The sequence below is a fragment of the Scyliorhinus torazame genome, chromosome 19 (genome assembly GCF_047496885.1).
Source record: "Scyliorhinus torazame isolate Kashiwa2021f chromosome 19, sScyTor2.1, whole genome shotgun sequence".
Classification (NCBI taxonomy): Eukaryota; Metazoa; Chordata; class Chondrichthyes; order Carcharhiniformes; family Scyliorhinidae; genus Scyliorhinus; species Scyliorhinus torazame.
The window spans coordinates 115,356,326-115,378,035 of NC_092725.1; the positions used below are offsets into that span (position 1 = coordinate 115,356,326).

Here is a 21,710-nt window from a genome sequence, read left to right on the forward strand (position 1 = left end):
GCGTATTTATAATTTAATATTTTATTTAATTGGAGACACTGCTGGAGCAGAGCTAAGCTTTCCACCAAGCCCACCCACACCCAGCAGCCTCCACCCTATTCATGGGTCACTCACCCAACTCCTACTGCAGTTCCCCCCCCCCCCCCCCTCAACCAACTGACTTACTGACCTGTGGGCATAGAATTCTAAATGGCACGTTCCCAGAGTCAGGAAATCTCCTAACTCTGCACACCCCACCGGGGGTCGGAAATCTGAGCCATGGTAATGTTATGGGCCAGGGTTTAGAGAACACCAAAGTATATCATGGAGTTCACCTGACCTACAACTTTTAATAGATTTTGGTTATGGGGAGCACAAGGGCCCACTTTCCAGGTGTTATGCAACAGAGACCTCAAGTATTTTTAAACGAAACAATGTTTATTCTATGAATCTAATTAACATTTTATAAACACACAGTAAACAGTTTATCAACTACCAACATAAATAATCCCCACAGATACAATACTCTATAGGTAGCCCTTAATAACTTTCGTAACAACATCCATAAGTCAAATACCCTTTTTGAAAGACAGCAGGTTTGAATTCTCTACATAAAACAATTATCACTTTTAAATTATCAAGTAATCTGAAGACATTCTTTAGCATGCATAGAGAGAGAGATCAAAATATACCTTCTTGTTTGAATGCAACTCCTAACTAAAAACGAAACCAAAAACTCAGCGACAAAACAGCTTCCAGCTCAAAACGAAAGTAAAAGCCAGAAACGCAGCTCAGCTCTACCCACACAATGACATCACTGCAGCTAGGATAAACACACTTTTCTTAAAGGGACCCTCACATGACAGTAAAGTAAATACCGCTTACCTTTTGTAAGTCGAACTTTTCTCTGAAAGGTCAGATTGTGACCTTTGAACAGTTAATACCTGATGTCTTTCACCACAACCAGTTACAGGCTTCAGTTTGTAGTCATATCAGCACATTCAACTGCAGGTTGCTTTTCTGAAGCTTTCAAGATGTTTAGGATAGCATCAGTTGTTCCCCGTTTTCTTACTTCAACTATGCATCTTTTTGAACTGAACTTTCACAGTTTCCTCACCCAACCTTTAAGTTCAATTTAAAACTGATAACCGTTTGTGGTTAGAAAAATGCACACTTGAAGAAATAATTTCAAAATGGTGCAGAAATCCCTCCCCACTTAGAACTATAGAAAAGGGCCAGCACAGAAGGAGGCCATTCAACCCTTCTTGTCCATGCTAGCCCGAGGACATCCAGATGTCTTTCTAATCCCGCCTTACTGGGCCCGGCCCATAACCCTGTAATTTACAGCACTTAAAGTAAATAAATGACATTCAGTTGAAATGAAGAGCAGTTACCAATAATGATGCATCAATTTGGTGTATTGAAAAATACACATAGCCCTGTGAGCTGGTCTATGATAGAATACTGCAAGGTTTTAGCACATAACGACAGCTCAATTTATACTCAAAAAGACAATTATGCTATCAGATCACGAGTGCCTAGAACAAATGAATTTCAGACATTTATATCACTTTTGATAATCTACATTTGTTTGTTTTTTAGAAAATACTTTATTGAAGCATTTGTAATTTTCACAATTTAACATAGACATTTCTAAAACAACCGCGTGGGTCGACGCACAAATTACCCCCTAAAATAACAACAAACAATAGACCACGTACCCCACTTCTCCCGCCCTATCCCCAATTACCCTTATACTAAGCTCCCTGTCCTTTTTTAACATTACCATGCCTCCTACTTTCCTCCCATCCTCCCTTTTTCCCTTTCCCCCCTTACTGCTGACGTTCGGGTTTTGTTAAAGAAATCGATGAACGGCTGCCAACTCCTGGCGAATCCCTGTATTGATCCTCTCAAAGTGAACTTGATTTTTTTCCAGACTGAGAAAATCGACCATATCACTGACCCACACTCCTGAATCCGGGGGCTCAGAGTCCCTCCATCTCAGCAAGATCCGTCTCTGGGCCACTTGGGAAAAAAAAGCCAAAATATCGGCCTCCCTCCCCCCTTTGCCCCTGGGTCTTCTGACACCCCAAATATTGCTAATTCTGGACTCGGAGTTACCCTACCTTCCAGGACTTCCGACATAACATCCGCAAATCCCTGCCAAAATCCCTCAGTTTCGGATATGCCAAAAACATATGAACATGGTTGGCCGGGCTACCCCCACACCGCCCACATCTGTCCTCCACCTCCTCGAAGAACCTACTCATCCGGGCTGCCGTTATGTGGGCCCTGTGTACTACCTTGAACTGAATCAAGCTAAGTCTAGCTCAGAACGAGGATGCATTTCCCCCTTTTCAAGGCTTTTTCCCCACAGTTCAGTTTCCAGCTCTCCTCCTAGCTCCTCTTCCCACTTCCTCTCATCTCTCTGATAGGGGCCCCTTCCCACTCTAACAATTCCCTGTATATGTCCAAAACCTTCCCACCTCCAATCCCTGTTTTTGACAGCACTTTATCCTATAGTCCCCTCAGGGGGAGGCGAGAAAAGCTTGGGGATCTGTCTCCGTACAAAGTCCCGCACTTGAAGGTACCAAACCCGTTTCCACCCGGCAAATCAAACTTCGCCTCTAATGTCTCCAAGGTCGGGAAGCCCTCCTGGATGAATAGATCCCCAAACCTCTCAATCCCTGCCAACTGCCACACCTTAAAGCCCCCATCCAACCCCCTCCGGGACAAACCGGTGACTGTCACAGATCGGTGACCACACTGACGCCCCCTCCAGTCTCATATGCTGCCTCCATTGCCTCCACACCCTCAGGGCTGCCACCACGACAGGACCTGTGGAGTGCCGAGCCAGCGAGAACAGCAGGGGCGCCGTCAGTAAAGCCTCCAAACTCTTACCTTTGCAGGATGCTGCCTCCATCCGCTACCAGACCGATCCCTCCCCCACTACCCACTTCCTGACCATCGATATGTTGGCAGCCCAGTAATAGTTACTAATGCTCTGGAGAGTCAATCCCCCTTCCCCGCGGGCTCGTTCCAGGAGTGTCCTCTTTACTCTCGGCTGTATAAACCGCGATATCGCTACATTAATACTTCAGAAAAAAGCCTTTGGGACAAAAATCGGGAGACACTGAAAAAAGAAGAGCAGTCTTGGAAGGACCATCATCTTCACCGTCTGAACCTTCCCCGCCAGCGTCAGTGGGAGCATGTCCCATCTACAAAAATCCCTTCTCATTTGATTGACTGCTTTGCCCAAATGCAACTTATGAAGCTGCCCCCAATCCTTGGCCACTTGAATCACCAGTTACCTAAACTCTTCCCAACCACTTTAAAAGTTAGCTCCTTCAGTCTCCTTTCCTGCCCCCGTGCCTGAATCACGAACATCTCGCATTTTCCCATATTTAACTTATAGCTTGAAAATCGCCCAAATTCTCCTAGTACCTCCATGATTTCAGTCATCCCCTCCACCGGGTCCGTGATATAAAGCAACAAATTGTCCGCATAGAGAGAGACCCTGTGCTCCACCCCCCCCCCCTCTCACTATAACCCTCTAGGTATTCACTGCTCTCAGAGCCATTGCTAAGGGTTCTATGACATGGCAAACAGTAATGGGGAGAGCGGGCATCCCTGACTTGTCCCCTGACAAAGACTAAAGTATTCTGACCAAACTCGGTTAGTTCTTACATTTGCCACCGGGCCTGGTACAGTAGCCGGACCCACTCCACAAATCCCTGCCCAAACCCAAACCTGCCTAAAATATCCCCTAGATACTTCCACTCCACTCAGTCGAAAGCCTTCTCCGTGTCCATGGCAACTACCACCTGAGCCTCGCACCCCTCCGCTGGCATCATAATTACATTAAGAAGCCGTCTAATGTTGGATGTCAGGTGCCTGCCCTTTACAAATCCCGTCTGATCCTCCCCAATTATCTCCCCCTTCCCCGCGGGCCCGTTCCAGGAGTGACCTCTTTACTCTCGGCTATATAAACCTCGATATCGCCACATTAATACTTCAGAAAAAAGCCTTTGGGACAAAAATCGGGAGGCACTATCTATTCAAGTGGCCAGGATCTTTGCCTATGATTTGGCATCTACATTCAAGAGGGAGATTGGCCTGTACGATCTGGATCCTTGTCACGCTTCAGGATGAGAGAAATTGATGCCTGTGATAACGTTGGGGGAGTACTCCCAGCTCCTTGGACTCGTTGAAAACCTTAACCAGGAGCGGCCCCAGTAACCCAGAGAACTTCTTATAAAATTCCACTGTGAACCCATCAGGTCCCGGGGCTTTACCCGATTGCATCGCCCCCAGTCCCTCTATCACCTCCCCAAGCCCAATCAGGCCCCCCAGGGATTCCACCAGCTCCTCATTTACCTTCGGGAACTCTAGCCTCCCCAGGAATTGATTCATACCCTCCTCCCCAATCGGGGGTTCCGACTCGTATAGCTGGCTGGAAAATTCCCGGAACACTCCATTCACCGCCCCCGGGTCCGTCACCGTCTTCCCCCTCAAATCCTTTATTTTCCCTATTTCTCTCACTGCCTCCTGTTTCCTGCTGGCTTTCTCCCCATGTTCATATGTTGATCCTTTTACCCTCCTCAGCTGAACCTCTGCCTTTCCTGTGGAAATGAGCCCAAACACCATTTGAAGTCTCTGACGCTCCTCCAGGAGCTCCTCATTTGGAGACTCCGAATATCTCCTGTCCACCTGCCAGATTTCTCCTACCAACCTGTCCAGCTCCAACCGCTCAGTTTTATCCCTGTGGGCTCGAATCGAAATACATTCCCCTCTAATAACCGCTTTCAGTGCCTCCCAGACCACCCCAGCTGCAATCTCTCCCGTGTCATTGATCTTTATGTACACCCGAATGGCCTCTCTCACTCGCTCACAGATCTCCTCATCCGCTAACAGCCCTGTATCTAGTCTCCACTGTGGGCGCTGGGACATTCCCGTGTCTGCCCATAGATCTATCCAGTGTGGTGCATGATCTTAGACCACAATTGCTGAGTACTCAGTGTCCACAACCCCTGCTAACAGTGTTTTATCTAGCACGAAGAAATCTATACTGGAGTACACCTTATGTACATGGGAGTAGAATGAATGTTCCCTGCTCCTTGGTCTCTCAAATCTCCATTGATCCACCCCTCCCATGCGCTCCATGAACCCCCGCAGTTCCTTTGCCATTGCTAATAGTTTCCCCGACCTAGCACTCGACCGGCCCAGCCTCGGGTCCAGGACCGTATTAAAGTCACTACCCATGATCAGCTGGTACGAGTCAAGGTCTGGGATCTTCCCCAGCACCGTCCTGATAAACGTGACATCATCCCAGTTTGGGGCATATATATTCACCAGCACCACTGCCATTCTCTCTAGCTTCCTGCTAACCATAATAAATCTGTCTCTTGGGTCTACCTCTATCCTCCCCACCTCGAATGTCACCATTTTATTAATCAGGATAGCCACCCCCCCTTGTTTTAAAGTCCAGTCCTGAATGAAACACTTGCCCGACCCATCCCTTCTTTAATCTAATTTGGTCTCCCAGCTTCAAGTGGCATCATAACATAGCCACGTCCGCTTTTAACTGTCTCAGGTGTACGAACACACAAGCTCTCCTAACCGGCCCATTCAGTCCCTCGGTGGCGACCGCAATCTGATCTCCATCTCCAGTCTCCTAACTGTCCCTTACCCATCAGCAGTACCCCCCCCCCCCCCACCCCCTCCCCCGGCCCTCCTCCCCCCCACTTTGTCTTTCCTCAGCTCTCCCCCCACTTTGGGGGCTGGTTTAGCACAGGGCTAAATAGCTGGCTTTTAAAGCAGACCAAGACATGCCAGCAGCACGGTTCAATTCCCGGACCAGCCTCCCCAGACAAGCGCCGGAATGTGGCGACTGGGGGCTTTTCACAGTAACTTCATTTGAAGCCTACTTGTGACAATAAGCGATTTTCATTTCATTTCATTTGCTCCCGTGAACCAGCTATCCAGCTAGCTCAGCATCTCCCACCCGCTAGTGTCAAAAAGCCTGCCGACTGCCAGATTCTATCACACCAGCAATAACACAAGCACTCAACACAGTAACAACAATCCCAAAAAGCAAACATACCATCCCCCAACGCACAGGCAGAGGCAAACCCCTCCCCTTTAACCGATTCTTATCGGTCCTATCACCTTCAAACAGAATCAAACACAAAAGAAGAAGTTTCAAGCAGCTTAAGAGAAATAATGCATGCAAGAATCAACCATCCTTCTTGCAGAAACTAAAACCATCACATCTTAAAAGTTCTTCCCTCTGTGATCCAGTACATAAAGCAATAAATCAAAATCAAATTACACAAGAAAGGAAAGGAAAAAAAATAAAAAACCAAAAGCCTTTTCTTCCCGAACATCGCAACTCAACTTACAGAATTAAAAGACCGAAATTTTAAATAAGTCATAGCAAAACGCAGAACCATTTTTCCCACCTCCCGCCATCCTGTCCCTTCCCCCAAACTCAGACCACCACAGTTTGAGTTTAAAAGTCGTTACACCAGATTGCCAGGTTCTATCCCTCCCCCTTTTACCGATTCTCATCAGTCACATCACCTTCAAAGAGAATCAAACACAATAGAAGAGGCTTCAAGCAGCTTAATTAAAATTATGCATGCAAGAATCAACCATCTTTGTTACAGAGAATAAATCAAAATCAAATTACACAAGACGAGAGCAAAGAAAAGAGAGAAAATAAAACACCCAAACCCTTTTCTTCCCGAACATCGCAACTTAACTCACAGAATTAAAGACTGAAATTTTAAACAAGACAAAGCAGAACACAGAACCATTTTTCTCTCCTCCCCGCCACTCCATCCCTTCCCTCAAACGCAGCCCACCACAGTTAGAATTTAAGAGTCCTTAAGCCAGATTATTGTCTTTCATGAAAGTGACCACCTCTTCCGGAGAATTAAAGTACAGCTCCCGGTTCTCGTAGGTCACTCAAAGACGCGCCGGGAGTAACAGTCCAAATTTAATGTCTTTCTCAAACAGGTCCGCCTTAACTTTGTTGAAACTTGCGCTCCTCTTTGCGAGTTCTGGTCCCCAGTCTTGGTACACCCGTATCTCTGATTCTTCCCACATGTACCGTTTCGTCTGCCTGGCCCACTTCATGATACGCTCCTTGTCGAGGAATAGATGTAGCTTCACCACCATGGCCCTCGGGGGCTCACGAACCTGGGGATTTCGTACGAGCACCCTGTGCGCCCGGTCCACCTCCAGCGGCTTGCCAAACACATAGGCCCCGACCATCTCCTGCAACATCTTCCCCACATACGCTCCCGCATCTGATCCCTCCTTTCCCCTCTGGCAACCTGCCAATTCGGATATTTTGCCTGCGAGACCGGTTCTCCAAGTCTTCCACTTTATCTCGCAGCCATTTCTGGCTGACCTGTAGTGTGCTAATTTCCAAGTGGACTCCTCCTCTTGTTCAGTCACCAGCTCCTGCAACTTTAGAATCTCCTATCCCTGGGTCGTCATTTTCTCCTCCACCCGGTCAACCACCTCCTTAATCGAGCTATCACCTGGGTTACATCTTCTGTACACTCCTTACGGTGCCGGGTGAACTTCTCATCCAGGTACTCGACCCATTGCCCCATCGACCAGTGAGCTGGCGAGGACACACTTTGTCTCGTTACCATTGAGCTCGATGACCTCGGATTCTTGCTTTCACTCATCTTTTGGTTTCTCCTTTTTTCGACTCTTATTTGGACACGATTCCATAAATTGAGGGTCACCTCCTTTTCCTCTCCCTTTGATCAACCTATGTTGAGAAATTTTCTGAATAATCCGGCTAAAACACCATTAAAAAAAACACTAAGGGGGTCGCCTTTGGTAGGACTGGAGGATCCTGCCAGTGGGATTGGAAAATTCTCCAGGAGGGAGAATCCTGCTGGTGGGAAGGGCAGGAAAATTCCATCCATCCTCTTAAATGTAATCATCTTTGCTTCTTACTTTCATTCTTCCCTCAGCTTCACATGTTCCATTTCAACTCTTCCCTTCCTCGGTCTCCATTTTCTGAGGCTCAACTATTGACCAATATTCCCCTTAAGCTACCTTAACTTCACATCCTCACACCCTGCTTCTTGTAAGGACACTACTCCATTCTCCTGGAAATGGAAGTCTTCAAAATGATTCAGCTTAATTGTGCTTCTATCTCCAGACCTGCTTAGCATTGCCAGCCTCCTTTTACTCCATTTCAGTAAGTAAGGTCTAATTGCCCTTACTTAGTGACACCTTGCCACTCATTATTATTACAGGAGCTGAACTACTGCAGTGTTGTCCTGGATCAATATAGCTCAAGAATCAAAGAAAGGTGAATTGTGCACTGATTCAAAGTTATAGGACTGAACCTCTGAATAATGATACGTATTACATATCCCTTCATAGATCCTTAGTTTTCATGTGAAATCTGTCTAATCAAGGCGTCGCACAGGGTGTCATAAGTACCTCTTTGTAGATGTTCTGTTGATTTCCAATGATATTGAGTAAATTGGGTCCATATTCTCTGGAGTTTAAACGAGTGAGAGGTGTTCTCATTGAACTGTACAAAATTGTGAAGGGGCTTGACCGGGTAAATACTGAGAGGTTGTTTCCCCTGGCTGGGGAATCTAGAACACAGAAGCACAGCTTCAGGATAAGGGACCAGTCATTTAGGACAGAGAAGAGGGTAAATGTCTTTGTTCAAAGGGTTGTTAATCTTTGGAATTCTCTACCCTGGAAGATTGTGGATATGCCATCATAGATTATATTCATTCAAGGCTGGCATAGATAGATTTTTGAGCTCAAGTGGAATCCATTGATGTGAGAGTGCGCAGCGAAGTGGAGTTGAGGCAGAAGATCATATTGAAACGATGGAGCAAACCCAATTGACCATATGGCTTCTGCTCCCAATTTATGTTATGTTCAATAGGCCAGCTGATGGTGAACTCTTTGCCAGTATCCAGCTTTTCTGTTTATGTTTTCACTCATTATTTTTACATCCTCTTGCATCCATGATAACATTCTCTACTGGAAAACTGGATGGTCTGTTGTGTGGTCACCTCAATGACATCAGTGGTACCGACTCGTTTAAGCAATATGGAAATGGAACAATTAAACACATACCTCTCCACATTATGATAACTCAATGTTATTCTAATTGCACAGCTCTTGATGTTCTGTTACTACACAGCTGAAATCGAACACTCTGCAATTATTTGTCATCTTCCCGTTGATTCGCCATCCAGAATTAGCAAATTCAACATTTATTAAACCCAAATTGTGACCATTGGTCACCACTGGGATTGAATGTCGAGTGCCTTAGACTGAGTGAAATGTTGGCCAGAGTTCTCCGGTTGTCGGGATTCTCTGTTCCTGCCAGCAGTGCACCCCTGCCCATGGGTTTTCCGGCGGCGTGAGATGGCTTCAATGGGAAATCCCATTGATAAGCGGCGGGAGTAGAGATTCTGCTGCCAGCAAATGGCGTGCCGCCGAGAAACATGTGGTTGGGGAACCGGGGATTCAGTCCGTTGTGCAGCTGCAATTAATGCTCCAACCTCCTGCTGCTTAGATATTTAAAATCAATTTTAAAAGACTCGGGTATCTTCTAGATGTGTGGTAAGGGAAAGCTTGTTGTCAATGCTTCATATTAAAGAAGGTAAACTGCATTTATATAGCACCATATTACACCTCACAGGACACATCTGCATCCAGTGATTTGTTGTTGTTCTGCAGTGAATGCAGCAGACACTTTGCGCTCAACAGAATACCGTACACAGCACTGGGCCGAACAACTTAAAAGAAAAGATGAAATGGTCAAACAATTACTTACACCTAAAGGATGATAAAATTGTAAAGTTACGGCGTTAATGCAAGTGAAACAATGGGCAGGATGTTACGGGCTGCTTTGGTCTCTGCTCCTCTCCCCCCCCCACCACCTCCCCGCTGCCATCTTGGGAGGAAGCCTCAATTTACTTTTCATTCATGGGATGTGGACATCCCTGGCTGGGCCAGCATTTATTGGCCACCCTTAATTGCCCTTGAATTGAGTGAGAGAGCATTCAAGAGTCAACCACATTGCTGCAAAATAAATGTACACAAGTGAAGACGGCAAAACGCATACCTCGCCACATTATGTCAACTCAATGTTATTATAATTGCACAGCTCTTGGTCTACACAGCTGAAAAAGGAAGTCTTCTTATTAAAAAGGTTTCATCACACTGAGGTGACATCAGACCAATCCACATCCAACAACCTGCTGTCAAAACTCTGCTCACATTTTCTCAGCTCTAAAAAAAATTCCACCACAGCAGCTGAGACCATCCGCAACAGTCTAAAACAATCAATAACATTCTAAATCAACTCACAATGTCCCAGAAAAAAGCCAAGTCGCCCAATTGCCCAACATTAATGAATAATTTATAAAGTTCCAGTACCCAGATCTGCATCTTGACCAAACTTAATTGGTCATTCCCTATTTCTGTACCAAGGTTTGTTGAGATTCATCCATTAGGTTATGAGATATAGGGGTGGATTCTCCATTGCCTGTTGCCAGTAGTGAGTTTCCCAATCCATTGGAGAATGGAGCATCGGCCGTCAAATGGGATCAGTGCCTGCTCCAATGCAGTTTTATTACTTCAGAGACAGGTGCTTGGTGTATTGTTGATCTATCTTTCCCTTCACACTCTAATGCATCGCGAATAGCCTGCTTTGATGTGAACTTCAATGTTTACAAACACTATTGCGGTGATTGATAGTTCCTCAACACATCAAAAGCATTTCCTCTTTTTCAGGGTGACCCATTACTCCCATGGTGGGGGTGGGGGGTATGCAGGATTTGCTTGTGGGGGAGGGGGCCTGGCGCCAGGCCGCGAATTAGGTTGGCCGCTCAAAATGGCAGCCCGATACCAGAATTCCGACGGAGTCCCATGAGCTCTCCTCCGTGCATAAATTAGCATGATAAAAGACAGGGAATTGCACCTGGGAACAGCTCCTACTGCCATTGGAGACCAGGAATGCGTCTCCGCTGGCGGGAGCACTTTGTCTCCAGAATGGAGAATCCAACCCATATTGTTTAACAACAGACTCACGAACAAGGGTGAAAACAATACTGAAAGTCAAATTCAGTCTCAAAAGTAAAGAAACGAGTTAACATTGTAAAATTATTGGCCCTTCAATAGTATATTGATTGAACAAACCTGACATACCAGAATAAATCTTTAAATTATAAAATGAGCTCATAAAACTCATGGCTTGGCATTCAAATCCTGAAGGGGAAAAACTGATTTAAAAAACAGATTAGTAACACATTTGAAAATATAAATGCTCCGTGTTGAAGTGCCTTATATTAAATATCTTATGAATTTCCATTTCCATGATCAAGGAAACAATTTTGCTTCAAAAGCAAAGTTTGAGGAACCTCTTACAATATTCTAAAGTGATCATTTTTCCAGATGGATAGAATAGATAACTAGCAAGGTGTTATAACCCCCACGAATAACATGGAGAAACCATCACTGATCTCACCATTAGACTCATGGAATATGGGCTCTCTAGGTAGGTCAGCCACCTGGGGCTCCTTAGGAGCAGGATATAAAAACAGGCCCAACTTGGAGCCTGACAGAGCAAATCCTCCCAGCCAGGACGTCACTGGGAGTGAGATGCCGCATTAAGCAGACTTGTGTAAATATGTAAATAAATTCAGCTTTATTAATGACAGCTTCCTAGTGAGTTGTTGTACAATGTAATACAAAATTCAAAGTCAATGGCATTGACATTTTGAGACATTTAATTCTGTGATTGGTTCCATTGTTCTCAATGATAATTTTCTATAGGTTTTAATCTATATAGTGTTGTTTTATTGTCTTGTTTACTTCTTCCTTAACAGATTTTATTAAACTAAGGCAAAGAGTTTGGAGAATGAGGCAACAAATGGAGAATTATGAGATATTGCAGTTCGACCTGCCTATCATGAAGAAAGTAATTTGCAATTATGATTGATGGGAGTAGAGTTTGAACCATTTCAAGTAAGATTCAGAGTCTTGTAAGGTCACTTTAATTTCTCCATCTTATTTATTGTTTCAAAGAAGCAGATATTCATTTTGTTCTTATTGTCTACATTTGTATCACATCGCTGTGGCATTAGTACAGAGCCAGGCGGTTAAAGAAATAATGAAAAATAAGAATTGATATTTTCACATTCTTTGAAGAATAAGGCCATAGCCCTTGGGACTGAAGATATTCTGAGCAGAGATAAATGGGGCAAGAATATAGTTGTTGCAAGTTCCCGAAGGGGCATGCTTATCTGGTTTGGGGAGAATCAAAGCTCCGAGAACAGTGTCCCTTCATAATTTATGTATTCACCTTTGAATATCCAAAACCTTTGAATAAATAAGCCTCCATGTTAATTACCTTTTTGTGTGATGCGAATGTTACACATTCTTTGCACGTTATGATCGGTGAGACTAACTTCAATCATAATGATATTAACTTTGACGTTTTAATTACGAGCAGTTGTTTTCAACGTTGAAATAGCAGCATTGTGGTTCTTTGAAATTTCATTTAAAGAAAATGGTCTTTGTTGCCAGAAAGATGTGAGACTGGGTTTTTAAATTCCAGTAAGAGCGAGCATGCAGGTAACTATGCACAGATATGTGCGCTAGTGGCCAGCGTGCTGGTTTCCTGGCTCTGTCCTGCCCCAGGTCCATTTTCATGGAAGCTGGATGGGGAAGAGGTGGATCGAAACTACCCACCTACAAGCGGGAGGTAGTCAATTAAGCCGGTTTAAAGCCTAATAAAGTTGCCTGACAGAGGTTGACTAGAAATTTTTGGTCAGTCTCCGGAGACATCAGGGAACAGGCCAGCTGCCTGCACAGCAGTCTGGGGTGGGGCTAGAGCTGTGCTACAGATGGACTTTTAGGTTCTCCCCTCCCCTCCCGCCCCGCCTGGCTTCAGCTGCAGCCACATGCTGCCTGTGAGGGATTCCCCCCTCGCCATCCGCAATGTTAGCCTGGCTGCTGAGGAAATTTTCTTTTAATTTATGGTGCAAAAATATGGACAAGAGGGGATGCATCCATCTTGAGGCACCCCTCTCTTAATTACCTGAAAAAGCAGCCTGCAGCTTCAGGGCTGAAGGGCGTTCTATTGGCACTGCAGTGTCACAAACCCGCCTCCCATCGTTAACTGGATGGTGAGCCTACCTCTCATCACTAATTGATCAGTTCGGGGAAAATCACTGCCGGCTAATTGTTGCTCCGTTGGGCCAGCTTCTGACCCCCTTTTGACCTTGATGTCAGCAATCTGAAGCCCACGGGTAAAATGCTGCCCATGTTTTACGTGGAAGCAAAATGCAGATCTCCAGCTAATGATGTGTGTGTGAGAGAGTGTGTGCAAGAAAGATGAATTCAAAAACTATTGTGGTTGATTCCAGTGAAGATTATGGGCTGGGTGCAGCTGTTTGTGATGGGAAGCATGGCAGTCCAGGAGAGGTCACATGTCAAATCTCCTGCGATTAAATTGGAGGCAGGAAATGCATTCGGAGAAACTTACCTGCTTGAGGGAAGTTGCCATTGAACCAAATAATATCTATTATTCCTGAGCCCACCGGAATTTAATGATAGCTCTGGGATTACATGTGAGGGCCACAGCTTCCCTGTCATGTTTGCCAACAACCTGCTGAAAGGGTCCCCCTTTCAAAGACACTTAGTGCCCATTCAGGGACCTGGCATCGGGCAGGAGTCATGGCCGCGCACCATGTCTTTGCCTTCAACCACCTGCTCCCCACAGCTCCCCCATGATTCCTCCCCTGTGACCCCCATCCCTCCCTCACTTAACTACGGCCTGGGTCCTTCGATGATCCGAGGCCTCTCCCTGGGTGCATTACTGGCAGCAGCCAAAGGTCCCTGTGGCGTTGCCTGTAATGGAGTACTGCCTGCCACTGATTGGTCAGCTGCTCTTGGAGGGCAGGATTTCAGCCCTCAGCAGTCACAAATCCTCAGGAGGTTGGTTTGCGGGCGGGGGGGGGGCTTATAACTAAGTGAAAACCCAACTGGGAAGCTTTCTCTATGAGAGAGTAGGGAGGCAGTGGCGCAGTGGTATCGTCACTAGACTAGTATCCAGAGACCCAGGGTTATGCTGTGGGGACCAGGGTTTGAATCCCACCATGGCAGATGGTGAAATCTGAATTCAGTAAAAATCTGGAATTAAAGGACTAATGATGACCATGAAACTAGTGTCGATTGTCGTAAAAACCCACCTGGTTCACTAGTATCCTCTGCCATCCTTACCCGGTCTGGCCTACACGTGACTCCAGACCCACAGCAATGTGGTTAACTCTTAAATGCCCTCTGAAATGGCTGAGCAAGCCATTCAGTTCAAGGGCAATTAGGGATGGGCAATAAATGCTGGCCTAGCCAGAGACATACAAATTCCCTAAATAAATAAGATTGTCAATGAAAACAACAATAATTGTGGGGTTCAAATATTGCTCAAGACAGATTACATTTTCTGATCGACATCAGGTTTACAGCAGAGCTAACAGTGACCATGACAGAAATGAAAAATCTGGCTCCAAAAATAGAGTCGATGGGCAGAATTCTCCTTGTCGCAAAGATTGGGAATCCTGTGCTGGTTCATCTAGGATCGGGTCTGGGAGGCAGACCTGTCCTCAGTATCCGGTCCCACCCCATTGGCCATAGCGATTTCCTGCCCCTCACCGGAGGGAACATGCAAACAGCTCATATGAACTCACTTGAATGTGATTGACGGGCTTGAAGCCAGAATCTCCACTACCCCTCCCCGCACTTCACCAGCAGGAACTCCACCGCAATGTTTATCAACATCCTTGACCATGTTGTGATTGACAGCTATTGGCCATTTCAACAATGCCAAGTGATTTCTGCAGTTAGAAAAGAGTAAGTGAAAGCACTTAGCGTTTATGAAGTGGTTAGCAGCTGTCAATCAGGACAAAGATGTCTATAAACATTATGGTTAGGATCAATGGGGGAGTACTTCAGATGCATTCAAACGTGAATGGAAAGGTAAATGAACAAACCTCCGGCCTGCTGTGTTTAAACTATTGAGCCATCAATCAAAAGCAAGTTAAAGGCACTGCACTGTGAAATTGAATGAATGCTCAGCTTTTCAAAGGATCTCAGGCGATTTCATTGCTGTGGGCTTTCCAGCGAGGCTGAGACACTTCAAAAAGCAGCAGTTTTAAATGCATGGGGCTGAGGGAGCAGATGTGGGGGAAAGGGAGAGTGTCTTCCTAGCATGCATCTTCAATAAACCATCTGAATTTTTTATTTGTTTATGGGACATGGGTGTCGCCGGCTGGGGCAGCATTTATTGTCTATCCTTAACTGCCCTTCAGACGGCAGTTAAGAGTCAACCACATTACTGTGGGTCTAGAGTCACATGTAGGCCAGACCAGCTAAGGATGGCAGATTTTCTTCCCGAAAGAACATTAGTGAACCATATAGGTTTTTACGACAATCAGCAATGGTTTCATGGTCATCATTAGACTTTTAATTCCAGATTTTTAATAAATTCAAATTTCACCATCTGCAGTGGCAGGATTTGAATCCAGGTCCGCAGAGCATTACCCAGGGTTTCTAGTTTACTAGTCCAGTGACAATGCCATTATGTCACCACCTCCCCTGCTCAACAGCTGTGAGGCATCCCGGGGGAGGGTCCCATTATCAACACCTCACCTAACCCGAACCCATCCAAGCCCCAGGACTCTTGGGGGACCCCTCCCTTGCAGCCTGACAGTGGCAGAGGGTCATATTGTTAATGAGCTGATCTCCTTGACCTCCCTCAGGGTCCAGTGTACGAGTGCCAGGTATCAGTGCCATGGTGCCAGGGGAAGTGCGCTGTTGGCAATGGCAGGGGTGGGGCCTGAAGGAGGGGGGGGTGGCTGAGGGGGGATGACAGAGTATGCATAAATGAGTCTTTGTCTGACTGGCAGGATGTGAGTGGACTCCTGCAGGAGTCGGTGCTGGGGCCTCAAATCATTGATCCTTATAGGTCAGAGATGAGGAGAATTGATTTCTCTCAGAGGGTTGTGAGACTCTGTAACGCTCTGCCTCAGAAGGCAGTGGAAGTGGGATCATTGAAATTTTTTGCACAGAGGTAGAGCGATTGGCTTGCTCAACAGCAATCTAAGGTTATCAGAGGTCTCAATCACAGAAATGATATCCCTCTCGTGGTTACTTAGTTGTATATTTACATTAACCCCTTGTGTATATACAGTGATGCATATCACCACAGTGGAAATGAACGTAAACAGATCAGCCATTATCTTATTGACTGATGGAGCAGGCTCAAGGGACCAAATATCCTACATCTGCGCTTATTTTGTATGTTAGTATGTATGTTTGTAGTATTTCATGTGATGTGGGTATCACTGGGAAGGCCAGCGTTTGTTGAACATCCCTAATTGCTCTTGAACCGATTTCCTTCCCTAAACCAGCTGGGTTTTAACATGGGGGGTCTGTAGAAGCTCATAGGCAGTCAATCCACAGAGCCAAAACAATTTTCTTACCTTTGATTGTAGGTCGGCACTTTCAGGCTGTTTTGCTAAAGCTTTCTAAAGATAGCCTCTACATGCTTTCAAAGGAGATAATTTTGAGGGGGGTGGGGGAATCTTCGCTGAACAAATAGAAAGGTGGTGGGGAGCAGGATCTTATCCATCTCCGCTGATCTGGCTGGGTTTAATTGGTGGGTGTGTCTCCCACTGGATTACAAAGGAAACCTCATTGATAAATGCAAACTGCGGTCCCAACTTGAATTGGGGGATGTGGTGGAGCAGTGGTAATGTCACTGGAATAGTAATCCAGCGGCCCAGTATAATGCACTGGGAACATGCGTTCAAGTCCCATCCTGCAGTTGGTGGAATTTAAAGTCGATTTAAAAATCTGGAATTAAAAGCGACTCTCAGGAATGATGGCCATTAAACTATCGTTGATTGTCGTAAAGACCCATCTGGTTCAGTAATGCCCTTTAGGGAAGGAAATCTGCCATCCTTACCCGGTCTGACATACATGTGACTCCAGACCCACAGATTGACTCTTCCTACCTGCTCAAATCTTCAACTCAAGGGCAATTAGGAATGGGTGACAATACAGCTTTTGCCACCGATGCAAACATCCCATGAAAGAATAAAAGTAGGTCCCTGAACATGATCGGGAATAGAGCAGCTGCCTGGAGGCCATTGTCTGAGAGTAGACCCGGGTCAACACTCCAGGAAAGCCACAGACCCTCCTTGGCGGTTTTCACCTGCAGCTGCAAGCTACCTACCCTGTGGAGGAGCTCCCCCCTGGTGGTCAGGCTGCCGAGAGTGGGCAGCACGGTAGCACAGTGGCTTTGCAGCTGCAGGGTCCCAGGTTCAATTCCCGGATTGGGTCACTGTCTGTGCGGAGGCTGCACGTTCTCCTCGGGTTTGCGTGGGTTTCCTCCGGATGCTCCGGTTTCCTCCTACAGTCCAAAGATGTGCGCGTTAGATGGATTGGCTATGCTAAATTGCCCTTAGTGTCCAAAAAAGGTCAGGTGGGGTTACAGGGATAGGGTGGAGGTGTGGGGATAGGGTGGAGTATGGGCATAGTTAGGGTGCTCTTTCTGTGGGCCGGTGCAGACTTGATGGGCCGAATGGCCTCCTTCTGCACTGTAAATTCTATGATTCCATGAGAGTGTGTACCTATCTAGCGGCTCTCTCTCAAACCAGCCGAAGGACCCCACTACTGCTTCTGAGTTGGAGGGCCACTTCATGGTCCTCCAGCTCCAAGTGCCAGCGTGTCGTTCTTTATTGGAAGGCAAACCTCTTCTCTGGCCATTAACAGGATCATTTGGGGAAGGTCACAGCTAATGATGCTCCCTACATAATGTAGGCATCTGACCCCCATTTGAGCCTGACGGCAATGTCCTGAAGCTGGTGAAAACCCCCACACAAGGCCTCTGCTGTCTCAGGCTCATCCTCCAAGCCCCCAGCTGGGAGATCCTCCAATTGCGAATAGGCGGACTCCTGTTGCCACTTCTGGAATTTTCCCAGTCCACCAGAAACAGCCAGGATGCTGACTGGAGTGTTGAAAATCTATCAGGCCTTGACTTACATTCCCGAGTGGGATGTTAACTGCCCTCACCCCAGTAGCATTTTGTCACTATTTAAAATTGGGCTTTTAATTCAATCTTCGAATGTTTCACGATAAACCATTTTAAAACCTCAATGCAATGGAAAATTAAATATTAAACACAAACTAATGTCTTAGTTAAAAGGCATTGCTCATAATTGAAGTGATATTTAATCAGTGCTTTAATTTTCCCAATCTATAGTCTTTGCCTGATGTATTTTTATATGTACTCCAGTTTACACTACTACCCCTTCCCTCTCTTCTTCAAAATATCTTAAAAGGGGGAAAAAAGGCTTACTTAGCTAAGTGGGCAGCCTTTGGCTGAAAATTCAATTCACCCTGTCTGAAAACATTTGTTGTATTATGCTTCCTGTCAGCTAGTGATAGATTAACCACCTCTTTGGCTGGTCAGACTACATTACAAGGGCTGACTTATTGGATGCAGATTGAAAGAAATGCAATTTCAGCTCTTCTAAAGCAATGAATTTTCCTGGCACAACACCACCTATCACACAGGAGCCTCGCGTTAAGAGCATTTTACTGTTTGCAGCTGACCCGATCGAGCAATACTATTTGCCCCCTTTTGGTGACTTTTCAGACAGCCCAAGCTCCTGAAAAAATTAACAACTTTCATAGAATTTACAGTGCAGAAGGAGACCATTCGGCCCATCGAGTCTACACTGGCTCTTGGAAAGAGTACTCTACCCACTCCCACACCTCCACCCTATCCCCATAACCCAGGAACCCCACCCAACACTAAGGGCAGTTTTGGACACTAAGGACAATTTAGCATGGCCAATCCACCTAACCTGCACATCTTTGGACTGTGGGAGGAAACTGGAGCACCCGGAGGAAACCCACGCACACACGGGGAGAACGTGCAGACTCCGCACAGACAGTGACCCAAGCCGGGAATCGAACCTGGGACCCTGGAGCTGTGAAGCAATTGTGCTGGAGATCCTACGCCATTGACCTGTTACCTCAGTTACTCTGGACACTTTTACTGCATTTTCAATAGACCTGAGAACCAATTTCTTCATATCAGACTCTGGTTCATTTCTACCTGTGAAAATCTGATTTCCATCTATCGTTTCCATCAGTTTATATCAAATTAATGTTGATGTTTTATGGCTCTCGAAAACTGTAAAAGGGCGAACTGAGCATGTTGGAAGAGGTGAAAATATGATCGCATCCTCACAATATATGACCGATTTTATATATGGTCGGCCTTGGAGAAATGGACACCACATTTAAGCATAAAAACCCCAGCATACAAAATGGCTTTTACTTCTTTCCACCATAGAAATGATAGAGCCATTCGGCCCATCTTGTCCATGTCGACCCAAAACATCCAGGTGCCCTTTCTAATCCCATCGTCCTGCACACGGCCTATAGCCCTGCAGTTTACAGCCCAAAAGGTGCAGATCCAGTTGAGAGTTTATGGTCTCTGCCTCCACCACCAAATCAGGCAGCAAATTCTAGACACCCACCACCCTCTGTGTAAAAAGGTTTTTCATGTCCCCTCTAATCCTTCTGCCACTTAGCTTGAGGAGGCGGTGGTTCTTTCTGGGCTCTGCGCATGCACACTGATTAGCGGGCACGCATGCGCAGTGCGCCCGCATTTTATTCGCTGGTCATGGCAGCCATTTTTAAAGCCGCTCGCAGCCGGCATTGTTAAAAGCAAACCGTTGTGGCTGTTGTGCGAGAATTCCCGCGATCGGGAGCACTGCAATGGATGGCTCCGTGACTCTTCCAACACAACACCTGCCCGTGGCCCACCCACGGGATCGCAACCCCCACTTTGAAAATGCTTGGCTCAACCCATCCCACCTGGAAGTAACGGACTGTTAGGGACATAGAGAAGATGCTAGGCGGGAGTGCAGAGGTCACCTTTGAAATTGGGGTGTTCGTTTCTCCTGGCCACTGTTTTGACTTCTTACTGCAGTTCGGAAACTGTGGCACCCTCATCGGAAGCAGACAGGAGCTCCAGAGGCTTAAGCGAATTCTGTCAATGGGACTCATGGTTCCATTTTAATGTGTGCCTCAGGGGAGGATCCACTGCATCTTTCCCACTAGGTGAAGGAGGGTCGCCAGCTTTTAGGAAAACAAAGGGTGAAAAGCAGCACCGTTCTTTTGGGCTCTACGAGGCAAACCTTGGCCTCCTCTGCCCCAAATTCACCGTTACCCAGCCACAAGGCCCTGCCAAAAGCCCCTTTCCTTATCTGATTACCTGCAAACCTTCCACAGGAGTCAGCCTCTCAACCACCCAAAGGTCCACTTCCACCCGGCAGCCAGCTGCTACCTCTGAATCACTTTCAAGCTGGCAGTTGACTGGTATGTTCAGTTGCGTTGGTGGGAGTTGGTTAAGCAAGTGCGGCCCTGGAGATAAAGCATCCCAGGTCTCAAAACTTTAGCCTGAGAATGTGTTTAATTCTCAGCACAACCCAGAGCTTCCCAAGGCCTGCTTGTCATTAAATTGACCATTTTGTCATTCTTGGATCATTTTATCAGGGCTTCACTTCACCAGATATCCACGTGCTCAGATAATGTTGCTCACAGAATCTGTAAGTAGGGCCTTCCTATTTCTTCTTCCATCCCCGTCCTTGGAGTCTCAACACTATATTGAGGACATGCTGTATTTGGTGACATAAAATAGTACAGGTCCTTTTAGCTCCTACAGGGTGAGGCTGTGGGAGCTAGAGATGAATAACTCAGGGCCAGAGTCTGTGCGAACCAGAGCTGCCTGTTCTCGACAAATACACCCCACATCAAAGACAGATAATCCTTTAAGAACCTATCCTGGGAAAATTTCAGGTTCTGGAAAGCAGCCAAGCGTTATTCACAGTTTCCTCCCACTGTCCAAAGATGTGCAGGCTAGGTGGATTGGCCATGCTAAATAGCCCCTTAGTATCCAAAAGGTTAGGTGGGGTTCCGGGGATATATATTCAGAAACATTAGTTTCTTTTTCCTATGTTAAATGTAGCACAACCCACAATAATGCTGGTCTGACCCTCCATGATGTCACAGTGAACTTCAGTACATACAACAGCGAGCTCCACCTTGTCTCTTAGACACAGGAGGCAAGAGGGTATCCAATTGGAAAACCATTTTATGGATCATGGTTTCTGAAGAACTGATTTAGAGATTTGAAGCATTTAATTACACATGGGGGCGGGATTCTCCGACCCCCCCGCCGGGTCAGAGAATCGCCGGGGGCTGGCGTGAATCCCACCCCCGCTGTGTCCCGAAGTCTCCGCCACCAGAGATTCGGCGGGGGCGGGAATCACGCCGCGCCGGTCAGCGGGCCCACCCCCGCCGAGTCTCCGGCCCGAAGTCCTGCTGCTGGAATGCCTGTCCCGCCAGCGTGGATTAAACCACCTTTTGAACGGCGAGACAAGGCGGCGCCGGCCGATCTGGCCCCGGGGGGTGCCTCCACGGTGGCCTGGCTCGCGATCGGGGCCCACCGATCCGCGGGCGGGCCTGTGCCGTGGGGGCACTCTTTTTCTTCCGCCTTCGCCATGGTCTTCACTATGGCGGAGGCGGAAGAGATCCCCTCCCCAGCGCATGCGCGGGGATGACGTCAGCAGCCGCTGACGCTC

The 21,710-nt window shown here is 46.6% G+C and overlaps 1 protein-coding gene across 7 annotated transcripts in view; it reads right to left on the minus strand.

Moving 5' to 3' along the window:
• tmem117 (transmembrane protein 117) overlaps nt 1-21,710 on the minus strand; it is a 476,044-nt gene that overhangs the window by 54,403 nt on the left and 399,931 nt on the right. The window lies entirely within an intron of this gene.